This window comes from Schistocerca cancellata, chromosome 2 (assembly GCF_023864275.1).
Source record: "Schistocerca cancellata isolate TAMUIC-IGC-003103 chromosome 2, iqSchCanc2.1, whole genome shotgun sequence".
NCBI classification, from domain to species: domain Eukaryota; kingdom Metazoa; phylum Arthropoda; class Insecta; order Orthoptera; family Acrididae; genus Schistocerca; species Schistocerca cancellata.
Window position 1 is genome coordinate 588347611 of NC_064627.1, and position 17779 is coordinate 588365389.

Consider the following 17779-nt stretch of genomic DNA (forward strand, 5'->3'; position numbering starts at 1 on the left):
TCCACGCTCTTGTATGTGCGAGTGCTGAATAAACCTTCGTTAAGTTAGTGTTCGAGATTCATCTAATTACACCTTCTTCTACGTGACAATATGATTCACCAATGGCTGTAATCAGTAATAGACGTCCTCATAAGATCCAATGCAAGTATGCGGTTGAATGGGTAGACGTGATTCCAAATCGCAGACAGTGTTTCTACCAGAAAGTGTAACACTATAGATCAGAAAATCCATTGTATTTGTCATAGGATTTTATACATTTCTTACGACTACAATCTAGTGTTGCGTTTTTTAAGTAATTCCTCACACAGCATACCAGCTAAAGGTATGTGATCATTCTCAGTCAACCATCATCCTCCCCGGCTTACAGTCACATGGATGTATCGCAGAACCTCTGTTACACTGTCTACACAGTGTCGATATAGAATGCGCTACAAATACTGTTTGTAAGGGTGGAAAATATCTAGCATCGGTAAGACGTGCAGATATTGGCTTAATACCACGTTCCTTAACCGAATCACACTCTAAATTCGATGATATGGGTGATTTTATTACGAGCTTACACTGCTGGCGACTTGTACGCCCACTTTCGATCTATTAATATACACCCCGCGATCACTGTCCGTACTCAATGTCATGGTATTCATGTGGAAGATCACTTAATTTGGAAGCAACACCATACGTTGATTTATAAATCATGTATAGTTTTTAACATGGATGTCGTTAGCAACACTTGTGTATTCCTCTAGAACCAAGACTGCATTTTATGCAGGTTGACAGTAATATGGTTGTTGCGATCATGTTTTTAACATATGGTCGCTTATAAGACAATCACGCCTCTCATCCTAAAAGAGACTCTGGTACTATTCGCAAGAAAAACAGATGAGGCACGTCCATCCGTCATGGGTTTTTGAACATTGTTGTTTGGTGCCATCAACAATCAGTTATTGGCGAAGTATTACACTTAGTAGGGGATGTGTGATAGATTTGCTGTGATTGGCAGGCTTATAAAGCTTGTGTTGGGTTTTTAAGTTAATGTGGTCATTGTTCTCACATGTGCAAATAAAATGAGTAAAGATTTGACGTGGGAGATAGTGATTTCAGTGCACCAGAAGCCATACGGGGGGGGGGGGGGGGGGAATGAAGAAGGATTTTGCATGCAAAACTATATCCAGTCATGAGAGGGATATAGATATTGATAGTTCCAGAACCGCAGCCGTCAGGAGGAGGTATTTCCGATGCTTCGCTTGTTTTCGAATGTAATCAGATGGGGGATACAACCATAATATGTAATTGCAGTTACAACGTTAAATATGTGGCTGGTTTCCTAGGACGAGACCGTCAGGCATGTGGGAGTGTATAGCAGATGTAACCTATGACCAGAACGAATGGGTATTTCCGACTTAAGTCTTTCGCGAGCGGCAGGTACAAAGAAAAGTTCCGGATGGCCGACTAGTCGGTTCTTGTCTGCAGCTGCAGGGTCAGGGCCCAGCGACGGCGCTCATTGTATAGGTGAATAGCGAACTAATACATCTACATCTACATCTACATCTATACTCCGCGAGCCACCTTACGGTGTGTGGCGGAGGGTACTTATTGTACCACTATCTGATCCCCCCTTCCCTGTTCCATTCACGAATTGTGCGTGGGAAGAACGACTGCTTGTAAGTCTCCGTATTTGCTCTAATTTCTCGGATCTTTTCGTTGTGATCATTACGCGAGATATATGTGGGCGGTAGTAATATGTTGCCCATCTCTTCCCGGAATGTGCTCTCTCGTAATTTCGATAATAAACCTCTCCGTATTGCGTAACGCCTTTCTTGAAGTGTCCGCCACTGGAGCTTGTTCAGCATCTCCGTAACGCTCTCGCGCTGACTAAATGTCCCCATGACGAATCGCGCTGCTTTTCGCTGGATCATGTCTATCTCTTCTATTAATCCAACCTGGTAAGGGTCCCATACTGATGAGCAATACTCAAGAATTGGACGAACAAGCGTTTTGTAAGCTACTTCTTTCGTCGATGAGTCACATTTTCTTAGAATTCTTCCTATGAATCTCAACCTGGCGCCTGCTTTTCCCACTATTTGTTTTATGTGATCATTCCACTTCAGATCGCTCCGGATAGTAACTCCTAAGTATTTTACGGTCGTTACCGCTTCCAATGATTTACCACCTATGGCATAATCGTACTGGAATGGATTTCTGCCCCTATGTATGCGCATTATATTACATTTATCTACGTTTAGGGAAAGCTGCCAGCTGTCGCACCATGCATTAATCCTCTGCAGGTCTTCCTGGAGTACGTACGAGTCTTCTGATGTTGCTACTTTCTTGTAGACAACCGTGTCATCTGCAAATAGCCTCACGGAGCTACCGATGTTGTCAACTAAGTCATTTATGTATATTGTAAACAATAAAGGTCCTATCACGCTTCCTTGCGGTACTCCCGAAATTACCTCTACATCTGCAGATTTTGAACCGTTAAGAATGACATGTTGAGTTCTTTCTTCTAGGAAATCCTGAATCCAATCAAAAACCTGGTCCGATATTCCGTAAGCTCGTATTTTTTTCATTAAACGTAAGTGCGGAACCGTATCAAATGCCTTCCTGAAGTCCAGGAATACGGCATCAATCTGCTCGCCAGTGTCTACGGCACTGTGAATTTCTTGGGCAAATAGGGCGAGCTGAGTTTCACATGATCTCTGTTTGCGGAATCCATGTTGGTTATGATGAAGGAGATTTGTATTATCTAAGAACGTCATAATACGAGAACACAAAACATGTTCCATTATTCTACAACAGATTGACGTAAGCGAAATAGGCCTATAATTATTCGCATCTGATTTATGACCCTTCTTGAAAATGGGAACGACCTGCGCTTTCTTCCAGTCGCTAGGTACTTTACGTTCTTCCAGCGATCTACGATAAATTGCTGATAGAAAGGGGGCAAGTTCTTTAGCATAATCACTGTAGAATCTTAAGGGTATCTCGTCTGGTCCGGATGCTTTTCCGCTACTAAGTGATAGCAGTTGTTTTTCAATTCCGATATCGTTTATTTCAATATTTTCCATTTTGGCGTCCGTGCGACGGCTGAAGTCAGGGACCGTGTTACGATTTTCCGCAGTGAAACAGTTTCGGAACACTGAATTCAGTATTTCTGCCTTTCTTCGGTCGTCCTCTGTTTCGGTGCCATCGTGGTCAACGAGTGACTGAATAGGGGATTTAGATCCGCTTACCGATTTTACATATGACCAAAACTTTTTAGGGTTCTTGTTTAGATTGTTTGCCAATGTTTTATGTTCGAATTCGTTGAATGCTTCTCTCATTGCTCTCTTTACGCTCTTTTTCGCTTCGTTCAGCTTTTCCTTATCAGCTATGATTCGACTACTCTTAAACCTATGATGAAGCTTTCTTTGTTTCCGTAGTACCTTTCGTACATGATTGTTATACCACGGTGGATCTTTCCCCTCGCTTTGGACCTTAGTCGGTACGAACTTATCTAAGGCGTACTGGACGATGTTTCTGAATTTTTTCCATTTTTGTTCCACATCCTCTTCCTCAGAAATGAACGTTTGATGGTGGTCACTCAGATATTCTGCGATTTGTGCCCTATCACTCTTGTTAAGCAAATATATTTTCCTTCCTTTCTTGGCATTTCTTATTACACTTGTAGTCATTGATGCAACCACTGACTTATGATCACTGATACCCTCTTCTACATTCACGGAGTCGAAAAGTTCCGGTCTATTTGTTGCTATGAGGTCTAAAACGTTAGCTTCACGAGTTGGTTCTCTAACTATCTGCTCGAAGTAATTCTCGGACAAGGCAGTCAGGATAATGTCACAAGAGTCTCTGTCCCTGGCTCCAGTTCTGATTGTGTGACTATCCCATTCTATACCTGGTAGATTGAAGTCTCCCCCTATTACAATAGTATGATCACGAAACTTCTTCACGACGTTCTGCAGGTTCTCTCTGAGGCGCTCAACTACTACGGTTGCTGATGCAGGTGGTCTATAGAAGCATCCGACCATCATATCTGACCCACCTTTGATACTTAGCTTAACCCAGATTATTTCACATTCGCATTCGCTAATAACTTCACTGGATATTATTGAATTCTTTACTGCTATAAATACTCCTCCACCATTGGCGTTTATCCTATCCTTGCGGTATATATTCCATTCTGTGTCTAGGATTTCGTTACTGTTCACTTCCGGTTTTAACCAACTTTCCGTTCCTAATACTATATGCGCACTATTTCCTTCAATACTCAGTAGGTATTGGGCTGTCTCCACAATAGCTTACTTTGTATGTATTCTCTGTGGAAAACTGAGCGAGTCGAAATCGATCACTGCCAAGTGTTGGTGTTGGATGTATTGAGTACATCCGAATTCCTACCACTCCAATCATCCACAGGCGTCCTCCATGGCCGGGGATGGTGCATTCTGGCATAAAAGCGCGTCCACAGCTGCGGCAGTTTTCTCTGGCCTCTGATTGTTGGCGCTGGCCGTGTATGGGGAGATGGGCGTGCTGTATGTGGACATCGGGGTATGAGAGTGCAGCATGTGACAATGTTTCAGCGATCTTTGACATCTGGCCATGACAACTACTGCTTTGGACTGGCTCGTGGTTTAAATGTTTCGTATTTAGTGCTTCTCAATACATCGCACTGCGCTCTGTCTTATACTGGCATTTGTTGGTATTACTATCCTATCACGTGGTAGACATTTCCTCCTCGTCCTACTCCTCCTTCCCAAATAATGGAGAAAACCTGATAATATTCTTCTCGGGTGTGCAGCTGGATCATAACGTCATCTTGACAATATTTCAGCGGTCCAAATGGCCGCCATCTTCAGGTGAGAGTGCTGGTACACGATCGCGCCGGCGAGATCGTGTACCAGCACTCTCACCTGAAGATGGCGGCCAGTTGGACCGCTGAAATATTGTGTCAAGATGACGTTGTGATCTGGCTGCACACCCGAGAAGAATATTATCAATTATTACGCCGGCAAAGCCTTCGGAGTCACAGTGGAGAAAACCAATTTAGGAATTCTACAGTGCTTTAAAAACCTAATTGCTACCTCAGATTCCCGAATGATAGAGATCTCCGACATCTGGCCAGGACAACTACTAATTCTACAAACTGGATCGCAGTTTAAGTGTGACCTATTAGTGCTTCTCAATACTTCGCAGTGAACACTGTCTTGCATAGGTATTTGTTGTTGTTGTCTCTGTCCTATCAGTGAGTAGACCTTTCCTCCTCCTCCATTCTTCATCCTGGTGTAACTGAGAAAACCAATCGACTTAGGAATTCTATAGCATTTTTTAAAAAATTCACTTAGCAGACCTGTAATGGTCGGAAATTCCATAACTGTGGCGGTATAAATTCAAGTAGAAATCTGAAATTCCAACTATCATTTTACGCATCACCGCTTCCAGTTGTGATGTCAAATTATAACAGGTATGGATTGTTTAGTAAAATTTCTCAACACAAACATCAAACTATTGAACGAGCACACAAACTATTGTGCAGTGCCAAGCTTTTTATTTCGAGCAGTTTTAAACTGTGTGCGTGTATATGTGCGAAGCAAATTGTTTAAACACCTATATTAACGATTTAATTAATATTTCCTGTGACTCATCTTCAGAAGCAATGTTTGCAGTGTTTTGTTACATCTTCAAGATATTTGTGTGTTTGACAATATTCCGCACATTGCGTAACACCAGTTTAACAACTCCTCAAGCAGTTCGTTTCAACGGCAAGTGTACCACAAAGAAATGCGCCCAGAAAGCTGACGCAATTTAGAGTTCATGGCGGAATGAAAAAGTGCAATTGTTTAAATACCCCATGCTAGTTCTTATGTCATCTGCAAATCAAACTACAGCTCTCTCTCTCTCTGTCTCTCTTTGTATACAACATTTAATTCCAATCTTTTTTAAAGTGTATTTCGAGTCAAACTGCTAGTAGTTCTGGGACATCTTCTATTCGTGCGTGTGTAAAATAGCTAACGGGTCTGCCTTATATCCCATAATCACGATCATGGGACCGGAAATTAATTATTTATTGACTTCAGCAATATTTATGGATCGATTCTCAATCAGACATCTGCTTTGGAAGGAAGGAGTCTCACGTCCACTGGTATCTGTCAGGTTGGTTCATGCTTGCAGAAACAGGATGTGACTACTTGAGATGGCGGAGGACGCCGTCAGGATGTGTGCTTTTGTTCCAGGGATTAGCATGGTTCTTCATGGAGCTGTGGGGCAGCCGACAGCTGACAGCAATGGTAAGCCTGCTGGTTTTTCCAGGTCCCCCGTTGCAGCATTACTCCGGGCAGCCTGCGTGGGTGGCGAGAAAGTTTTCAGATATGTTTAGGTGATCTGTGACAGTATATTTACGTGTTTCTTTATGCAATCGGAATGAAAAAGCGCCGCAATTGTTTAAATATTCCACCACTGCCATCGATTTCCTGACAAATTCTTTATATAAATTACACACATCAAAAAAAGTTTTGCATCACTCTGGTTCCCAGAATTCCCGAAGATAGACGTTGACTGTGGATATTGTATCCAAGCCCCTACCACGCCGTAGCGGAGAAGCGAGGCAACTGTCCCCCAATTGAAGCAGCTGATCGCCGCCATTTGCAGTGATGAATCCTAGTACTCGGGTTGTGATTTGAAGTATATGAGACGCAACAAGAGCAAATTGAAGCACAAATTAAACACATGTTTATCTAAAAAAATACTGAGTATTCGAGTCTATTTTAAAAGTATACTTAAATGAATGAAGTTTCCTAATTTCCGAAATACGTCTGCATAGAGACGCGAACTTTAAGAATGTAAGGCTCGTTCCTGACAAGGTGAAGCGAGTTTACATCGAGCTATTTGCATTAGATAATTACATGAAACTTTGAAAGTAGCAGACAGTATGATTATTATTTAATTCACATAATTTTCCTGTCAAGTCCTGTTTGCTTTTTGCCGACTACTGTGTACATTTTACGCGCTTACTTTTGTTTAGGACAGTATTGTCTACACTCGAATTTTGGTAAAATTAATTGTAATAACTCATATGACTTTAAATACCGTAGGAATTTCATTCGCACATTAGTTTTTAACACTAATAGCACCTCTGCAAGTGGTTGAGTTTGCAACATTTGATCAAATATTTGCCCATTTACGAAGTATAAACAGCACCTGACAACACATGTTAAGTATCTAAACGCAATTACTCGACCTACCTCTGATTCATACGTAACATATATTTGATTAAAAATCTAAATACCTATCATGTGCCTAGTTCTTCATTCAGTTCAACTTAGTACATTAACCCTGTTAGTATTTTTAGTAATTTGTATGCAAATACAATATAAGTACTTGACATGCAACAAAGTACCTTTGTCTGTAATCGAACACTGTAACTTTTTCCCTATGTAACTTGCAATTTTTGTAGCAGAAAGTTTATTAGATACAGTATAAGGTGTAAATATAGACATCAGGTTAGGCTATGGAACAATCTGCTGTCACCTACATTTAGCATTTGCATTAATTTGCTTTGCAAACACTATACCTTTTTCAAATGTGTTGGAAATCCAAATACTGTCGGTATAACATCGTCCTTCAGTTGACGTCTATTTACATAATTTCCCATGTAACAATTCTCTTTAAAATGAAGAGAGCACAGTAAATGATTTGCTGTTGGTTGGAAGTTCTCTCTCCAAGTAGCAACAATCCATTTCCGATTTAGAAAATCATTTGTAAGGGGAAACCTCAGCCAAAGCAAACGCCCATGATGTATTATTTCTCCATGAAAATACTATATACAAGTAACAGAAAGTAACAAACAACCAGAAATGAGTGACGTGTGAAATGTAACATTGTTTCCGTCTTCGTCTTTGCTTCCATTCTTACTGTTACAATTAAAAGCAGCACACGAACGAACCACGTTTACGCACAGTTTCCCTGAAAATGGCGGCTTCTATCACGTTCAGTCTGGGAACGCGACACTAGCGCCAATGCGCGGTCTAGTTTTTATTTAGTAAGTCTATGATTGTATCACAGACACAGTCTCTTTGACTGTTCAGAGATGTCACTAAACCCGCCCAAATCTGCAAACAACCATGCATGAGCAGCGCCTATTAGACGGAAGAGGTCCGACAACCGATCAGTTCCAGTCATTCCACCAGGAGGAAGGTACATGCTCCGTGTTGTCTGTAGTTCAACCATGCCTAGACGGTCAATACCGCGATTCTATCGCATCCGCATTGTTAATTTATGCCAGGAACGGCTCTCAGCAAGGGAAGTCTCCAGGCGTCTCAGAGTGAACCAAAGCGACGTTGTTCGGACATGGAGGAGATACAGAGAGACAGGAACTGTCGATGACATGCCTCGCTCAGGCCGCCCAGGGGCTACTACTGCAGGGGATGACCGCTACCTACGGATTATGGCTCGGAGGCACTCTGACAGCAACGCAACGATGTTGAATAATGCTTTTTGTGCAGCCATAGGACGTCATGTTACGATTCAAACTGTGTGCAATAGGCTGCATGATGCGCAACTTCACTCCTGACGTCAGTGGCGAGGTCCATCTTTGCAACCACGACACCTTGCAGTGCGGTACAGATGGGCCCAACAACATGCCAAATGGACAGATCACAATTGATGTCACGTTCTCTTCACCGGGAGTGCCACATATGCCTTTAATGAGACAACAGTTGGAGACCTGTTTGGAGGCAACCTGGTCACGCTGAACGCCTTAGACACACTGTCCAGCGAGTGCAGCAAGGTGGAGACCCCTGCTGTTTTGGGGTGGCATTATGTGGGGCCGACGTTCGCCACTGGTGGTCATGGAAGGCGCCGTAACGGCTGTATGATACGCGAATGCCATTCTCTGACTGACAGTGCAGCCATGTCTGCAGCATATTGGTGAGTCATTCGTCTTCATGGACGACAATTTGCGCCTCCATCGTGCATATCTTGTGAATGACTTCCTTCAGGATACCGAAATCGCTCGACTAGAGTGACCAGCATGTTCTCCAGACATGAACCCTACCGAACATGCCTGGGATAGATTAAAAAGGGCTGTTTATGGACGACGTGATGGTGTGTACAGCAATCTGGACCACCACCTCTGAAGGTCTCGCTGTATGGTGGAACAACATACAATGTGTGGTTTTCATGAGCAATAAAAAGGGCGGAAATGATGTTTATGTTGATCTCTATCCCAGTTTTCTGTACAGGTTCTGGAACTCTCGGAACCGAGGTGATGCAAAACTTTTTTGATGTAAGTATATTCAATACAACTCCTTGTATCAAATAAATTGTTTAAATAAACAATATTTCACACATTGTATCAATTGTGTAAACAATATCTCATACACTGCAATCGATTTTGAAGAATATCGATTTAATTAATTAGTCAATCAATTTGATAGAGTGGTAGGGGGGAAACTGATCAAACAACCTGAAGCACCTTGTGAATACCGATAAGTGGCACAACTGAGCTATTTCCCTCCAATTTTTTCAATCAATTCAATTAATTAGTTAATTAATTTGACATCAAAAGTGTCCTTATATCAGTGAGGGGAGTCGCTAAGGGTATGGTGGATGGATGAGGGGGAAGGGGAGGGAGAGGGAGGGGTGACATGGGAAACCACTTAACTGAAGAATAGGTTAAGGATGGATTATCCTCAGGGGGTCATAACCCATTTAGCAGAAAAGTACGTTCAAGGCTTGTCAGTCAAAAGAGAAATATGTTTGCCCCTGCATGTATACTAGTTCCTGATGTAGGCGATCTGCAGTGTGGGGTGATACCTCTGTTGCCCTACTACTCATATCTATCCAGAACATGGAGTACTATTCTTTTAAATTTTAGTTGCTCTGCATACTGCTGTTCTGTACTAAAAGTTTCAAGCTTCTTTTTGAGATATGACACTACTGCATTTTTATGTAATTTGCCGAACACTCATGACTTTCTACTTGTTTTAGTTGCTATTTATGTTTTGGTAATCTTTGTTGCCAAAACTGCCTCATTGTCAGTGATACCAGTTCTGATGAGGACATCATCAAATAAGTTGGGTCTACTTGTTGCCATTACAAGTAATATATTTTCATCGTAAGTGGGATTTCAAACTACACTCCTGGAAATTGAAATAAGAACACCGTGAATTCATTGTCCCAGGAAGGGGAAACTTTATTGACACATTCCTGGGGTCAGATACATCACATGATCACACTGACAGAACCACAGGCACATAGACACAGGCAACAGAGCATGCACAATGTCGGCACTAGTACAGTGCACATCCACCTTTCGCAGCAATGCAGGCTGCTATTCTCCCATGGAGACGATCGTAGAGATGCTGGATGTAGTCCTGTGGAACGGCTTGCCATGCCATTTCCACCTGGCGCCTCAGTTGGACCAGCGTTCGTGCTGGACGTGCAGACCGCGTGAGACGACGCTTCATCCAGTCCCAAACATGCTCAATGGGGGACAGATCCGCAGATCTTGCTGGCCAGGGTAGTTGACTTACACCTTCTAGAGCACGTTGGGTGGCACGGGATACATGCGGACGTGCATTGTCCTGTTGGAACAGCAAGTTCCCTTGCCAGTCTAGGAATGGTAGAACGATGGGTTCGATGACGGTTTGGATGTACCGTGCACTATTCAGTGTCCCCTCGACGATCACCAATGGTGTACGGCCAGTGTAGGAGATCGCTCCTCACACCATGATGCCGGGTGTTGGCCCTGTGTGCCTCGGTCGTATGCAGTCCTGATTGTGGCGCTCACCTGCACGGCGCCAAACACGCATACGACCATCATTGGCACCAAGGCAGAAGCGACTCTCATCGCTGAAGACGACACGTCTCCATTCGTCCCTCCATTCACGCCTGTCGCGACACCACTGGAGGCGGGCTGCACGATGTTGGGGCGTGAGCGGAAGACGGCCTAACGGTGTGCGGGACCGTAGCCCAGCTTCATGGAGACGGTTGCGAATGGTCCTCGCCGATACCCCAGGAGCAACAGTGTCCCTAATTTGCTGGGAAGTGGCGGTGCAGTCCCCTACGGCACTGCGTAGGATCCTACGGTCTTGGCGTGCATCCGTGCGTCGCTGCGGTCCAGTCCCAGGTCGACGGGCGCGTGCACCTTCCGCCGACCACTGGCGACAACATCGATGTACTGTGGAGACCTCACGCCCCACGTGTTGAGCAATTCGGCGGTACGTCCACCCGGCCTCCCGCATGCCCACTATACGCCCTTGCTCAAAGTCCGTCAACTGCACATACGGTTCACGTCCACGCTGTCGCGGCATGCTACCAGTGTTAAAGACTGCGATGGAGCTCTGTATGCCACGGCAAACTGGCTGACACTGACGGCAGCAGTGCACAAATGCTGCGCAGCTAGCGCCATTCGATGGCCAACACCGCGGTTCCTGGTGTGTCCGCTGTGCTGTGCGTGTGATCATTGCTTGTACAGCCCTCTCGCAGTGTCCGGAGCAAGTATGGTGGGTCTGACACACCGGTGTCAATGTGTTCTTTTTTCCATTTCCAGGAGTGTATCTCTTCTATATAGTCAAACAACATGTCTTGTCACACCCACCACTAACAAAACTGTAATTTTCTCGGTTGTTTGTTAAATGATTAAAGGTTCTGCTAACTGTTACAGTATGATTGGGGAGCTTACATACAACAAACTGAGGTTTTCTCTAAAATTTTCCGTTACATCGGGAGGTGAGTATGTTGGTCCACAGAAGGATCTAATTACCATTTTACGGCCCTGCCACATACTGGTTCTTGACCAAAGAATCTCAAAAGCTGGTTCAATTTCTATCTTGGTGGGTTTGAGTGTCTTGTCTTCCATGACAAATATACCACCTCTATTTCCCATTTGCCTATCCTTTCGATTAACACTTACTTTCTCCAAAAATTTCACTGCTGTTGAGTTCAGGCTTTAACCAGCTTTCTGTACCTAGTGTCATATGAGCTTCACTGCTTTTCAGGAGTGCTTCAACCTCTGGCACTTTGTTGCCAATGCTTCTGCAGTTAACTACTAGGATTTTAATACTCTCTCCTCTGGTGGGCATTCCTTTGGACGTTATACTACATAATATTTCTGGGCCTACTACAGCTGTCATTGTCTGGACTGGATGGAGAGTGGCCTAATTAAAAAAAAACACTAGTGTGCCACTCAAACACAGTCAGCTACGTGGGTAAAAGCCTCTGATGTGTAGTGGACACCTAACTGATTTAGGGGGAGCCTGCAGTTCTCAACTGCCGGCCGCTGTGGCAGAGCGGCTCTAGGCTATTCAGTCCAGAACCGCGCGCCTGCTACGGCCGCAGGTTCGAATCCTGCCTCTGGCATGGATGTGTGTGATGTCCTTAGGTTAGTTAGGTTTAAATAGTTTCTAAGTCTAGGGGACTGATGACCTCAGCTGTTAAGTCCCATAGTGCTTAGAGCCATTTGAACCATTTTTGTTCTCAACAACATAGCGTGTTTCGAGGGTGTCTGAGCCTTGTTTGCCACAGACTTTCAAAGTCTTTGGTTCAATCCTTCCACTCGACTCAGAACCAGGCATCCACGATCAGTTCTGGGGATAATGCTGCAAATAGTGAGATTTGTTGAAATTCCATGTGCAAGGCTGGTCTTCTCAACCTTGTCTGTCAGTCGCCGGAATGATCCAAGTAAGACCTCTGAGCGCAGATGACAGGCATCATATTTTCCAATGTGTGCCACAATCTGCAGTGGCTACACCCTTTTCCCTCACTGATTGCTGGAAAACCTTCTTCAAAATGTTGACTGTGGCTCCTAGGAATACACACTGAGTACACCTATAGTTCCTTCCTATCTTATTTTGCCATTTCCGTAGTTGGTACCACTTTTTTGCAATACATTTGACCTGCTGACAATTAACAGACTCCTAAACGTTTTGTGTTTGCCTCCTCTCGACCCAGTGTTTCCCAACAGGTGAAGTGATTCCCATGGCTCAGGTTCAGTTTCAGTGAAAGGCAGTGCCTCGAACTGGTTGGTTAGGATAGCCGATATAGCGCCATGAGTCCCCATCTACCCTGTACACGATGCCTAGACCTACCACTGACACACTGCTAGTAGTCAAGTTTCCTTTCTGCAGAAGTACTGCTAACCCAGCACATCAGTTCGCGGTAGCTGTCAAGCGTTTGACAGTAGTCGTGACAATTTCCAGCTGCTTAAGAATGTCAACTAATTCATTCTGTGTTCGAGAACAGCATTCACAGTTGAGATTCATCGTGGCTGATGCAACTTTTTGCAGAACAGTGAACAAATAACTTTAAACTAAGTCTGATGATTAGCTTTTAATCTTCTGAGCTAAAATTATTGCTATTTCCTTTAAGAACTGAAGCAGTTGATACACAAAACAATATTTTTATTGAGGCAATAGAAAAAATGGCGGTAAAAATGTCTAGTTCGCTAAAATTTTTTGAGCATATCGTCGCTAAAAAAGTCGAAAATAGCGTTAATTTACAATAAATGAAGATAATATCCACTTCTCGGGAAAAGGGAAAACTAGATGTTACACATTAGTTAGTATCTATACCACAAACGCTAATTATGTATGAAATAGCTTATGCACTCCACAAAAGTATCATTCTAAAATTCTCAAAAACAAATGTTGATGAACACTGAAATTCAAGGTTAACTATCCTTTGACAGTAATTGTAAATCACATACGATGGTTTGTTGCAAAATAAGTTATCCCAGACACTTATAACTGACAAAAATGTTCAAAAATATAATTTTGTAACAGTCCGAAAATTCTCAAGAATAAACCTATTTCTCATTTAGGTACACTACAATACTAGGGAACAACTGTTTTTAAACGAATATAAGCCTACTGTTGTCCAAGCTTTTGATGGAGTACAATTTAAGTATAAGCCCACAACTGGCGATAATAGTGTAAGTTTATCGTGGTACCTGACTTACTCGAAATTTCACAATATGTCATAATACACGTGAGTACTGGCGCAATCAATGAAAGATTATGCAGAACCGTTGTGAACAGTAAAATATTAGAATCTAGTATTCCTAATGGGCACCCGGATCTGGCACACACTGCCTCTCATAAAAGAAAATTCGGATGTCGACTTCAATACAGTATGCAACTAAATGTGTGAATTGCACAAATTTTGTTTATAGTTGATACTGTGGAAACTTCTTCACTGGTGTGCCGAAGATGAACAATGCAGAGTCAGTTTGTCTGTGTCAAATTTTCGAAACTTGTGCAACACCAACAAAGCTCATCTTGTGCTTGGGTCAGCTAACGATGCAAGATAACCAAACAATGGAAAATTGTTACAATATTATGAAGAGGTTAGTTGCTACTCACCATATAGCAGAGATTCTGAGTCGCAGAAAGGCACAACAAAAGACTATCAGAAAATGAGCTTTCGGCCAACAAGGCCTTTGTTGAAAATAGATAACACACACACACACACACACACACACACACACACACACACACACACTGTGTCTTTTTGTTGTGTCTTTCTGCGACTCAGCAGCTCCACCATATGGTGAGTAGGAACTATCCTTTTCATAACATCGTTACAATGCAAGATACCTCTTGGATGGGACTATTGTGTTAATACACATAATCAATATATATTTTTTACATGTTACCAGGAAATTATTTTCATGTACCTGTGTAACTTAATGATCACTTCTGTTAAACTAGCGACTGTACCAGTAATAATTATGGACTATTTAATCATTTATTTCCTCAGGTTTCAGATATAGCAAATATATTAGAAAACAACAAAGAGGTCAGACTTCGTCAGCTTGTAAATGTCACTCTTTAACAATGATTCATGCATAACTTAATCTTTAATCATTACACTGAGGAAAACATATAAGACTTCGCCATCTAAATAAAAAATCCAATTACAATGCACACTTCCAGGAGTACTCACACTGGGAGGGATTCAGTGCATTAGTTAGAAGACAACATATACCGGGTGATCAAAAAGTCAGTATAAATTTGAAAACTGAATAAATTATGGAATAATGTAGATAGAGAGGTACAAATTGACACACATGATTGGAATGACATGGGGTTTTATTAGAAGCAAAGAAATACAAACGTTCATTAACGTCCGACAGATGGCGCTTCATCTGATCAGAATAGCAATAATTAGCATAACAAAGTAAGACAAAGCAAAGATGATGTTTTTTACAGGAAATGCTCAATATGTCCACCTTCATTCGTCAACAATAGCTGTAGTCGAGGAATAATGTTGTGAACAGCACTGTAAAGCATATCTGGAGTTATGGTGAGGCATTGGCATCAGATGTTGTCTTTCAGAATCCTTAGACATGTCAGTCGATCACGATACACTTGCGACTTCAGGTAACCCCAAAGCCAATAATCGCATGGACTGACGTCTGGGGACCTGGGAGGCCAAGCATGACGAAAGTGGTGGCTTAGCACATGATCATCACCAAACGACGCGCGCAACAGATCTTTCATGCATCTAGCAATATGGGGTGGAGCGCCATCCTGCATCGTATGTTCCAGCAGGTGTTTATCAGCCAGGCTGGGGATGATGCGATTCTGTAACATATCGGCGTACCTCTCACCCGTCACGATAGCAGTTTTGCTGTCCAGCGCCATCTGTCGGACATTTTGTGAACTGTGTTTTTTTTTTGTTTTAGTAAAACCCCACATCATTCCAAGCATGTTTGTCCATTTTTACCTCTCTATCTACATTATTCCGTGGTTTATTAAGTTTTCAAATTTATACTGACTTTTTGATCACCCTGTATTTATCACAAATAGACCTATAGCATGCTTCTCTCTCACTAGGAGCCTAAATACAGAGTATGTAACTCCAAATAACCGTATTATAGGTGCAGATGACCCCAATGTTATTCAGACTCCACCATTCAACAATAGTAACTGATTGTGTATATGACCAGAGAGCTAATTCTCCAGGTGTACCTGAGTGCTCTATAAAAATTCTCCTCACTGAATTTTCCTGGGCTATAAGAACAATATGATGCAATATATCTGAAGTATTACGTTATCTGAAGCACGTGTTCTACTACCAGGTTCAGAGTGCTTTTCCCCAGCAGTTCCTGATAAAAAAAGTACCTAAGTGAGAGCTTCTTTCAGAAGTCAAGTAATGTTGACTAACACTACTTCCACACACCCACCTCGGCCTTGACTCCCATCGTACCCCAACAATTATATATGCATCCAGTTAAGTCTCAACATGAAACTGACACTTGGTCTGAAGGTTCCCAATATTAAGTGTTTCAGCTCACAAACTATCATAACCTTAACGTCATTCCCTTTACAATACAGATACAAGACATACTCTGAATGCCTCATTTCATACACCTCCCTTGTGAATGTAAAATAGTTATAGTTACTTTTTTTGCTTCTAAAACTTATTCTTAATAGGTATCCCTCCTCACTACATATGAAGTAGCTGTAATTTGATGATAACATAACATTCTAAAAAAACTGCCACTGCTCAGTTATTTCAAATGAAAAATTATATACAGTATTATTCATAATAATTATTATTGTTATATGTTCTCTTCACATCCATGTCTTCATAAACATTTCATAAATGTCAGATCCAAATTCATCTAACAAGGGAACCTCCCCAACGCACCCCCCTCAGATTTAGTTATAAGTTGGCACAGTAGATAGGCCTTGAAAAACTAAACACAGATCAATCGAGAAAACAGGAAGAAGTTGTGGGGAACTGTGAAAAAAAATAAGCAATATATACAAACTGAGTAGTCCATGCGCAAGATAGGCAACATCAAGACAGCATGAGCTCAGGTGCGCCGTGGTTAGTGTGAGCAGCTGCGGAGCGAGAGGTTCTTGGTTCAAGTCTTCCCTCGAGTGAAAAGTTTACTATCTTTATTTTCGCAAAGTTATGATCTGTCCGTTCGTTCATTGGCGTCTCTGTTCAATGGAATAAGTTTGGTGTCTGTGTTTCGTTATTGAAGTCGCGAGCTATATTTGCTGGATTCATATTGCCCACGGAATACATCTCACGTATTTAATTCACTCTCGTCCAAAGTAGCGAACAGTCAACTGCCAGCCAGGGAGCCTCGTTAGCAGGAATACTCTCTCTTCCGTGCGCTGTAGTCGACTGACGTCGAGTGTTTGATGTTTGTTTAGGTGTAGCGTCCCCATACTACGGTGCAGTTACCTCGCATCGGACGGACGGACGGACAGACAATAATTGCCCGAAAATAGAAAATTCTCACTCGAGGGAAGACTTGAACCAAGGACATCTCGTTCTGCAGCTGCTCACGCTAACCACGGGACCACGGCGCTACTAAGCTGACACTATCCTTGATGTTGCCTATCTTGCGCATGGACTACTCAGTTTGTATATTTTGCTTATTTTTTCCATAGTTCCACACAACTTCTACCTGTTTTCTCGATTGATCTATGTTCAGTTTTTCAAGGCCTATCAACTGTGCCAACTTATAACTAAATCTGAGGGGGGGTGCGATGGGGAGGTTCCCTTGTAAGAATAAGTAAATATCGACATCATTTTATTCTTCTTCTACTCTGTGAATCGATGTCATCATCACATTACAACTCTTTGCTCCCTTAACTTATGACACTACTAATTGATTACCTTATTGACCTACCAGCCAGTAAAGCCTTATACCCATTAGTTAGTAAAAGGCTTACAAAAATACATTAATGGAAAAAGAATCGCAACACCAGGAAGGAGTTGTGTGACATAAACGAAAGTTGGTGGGTATTTTTCTACATCTGAA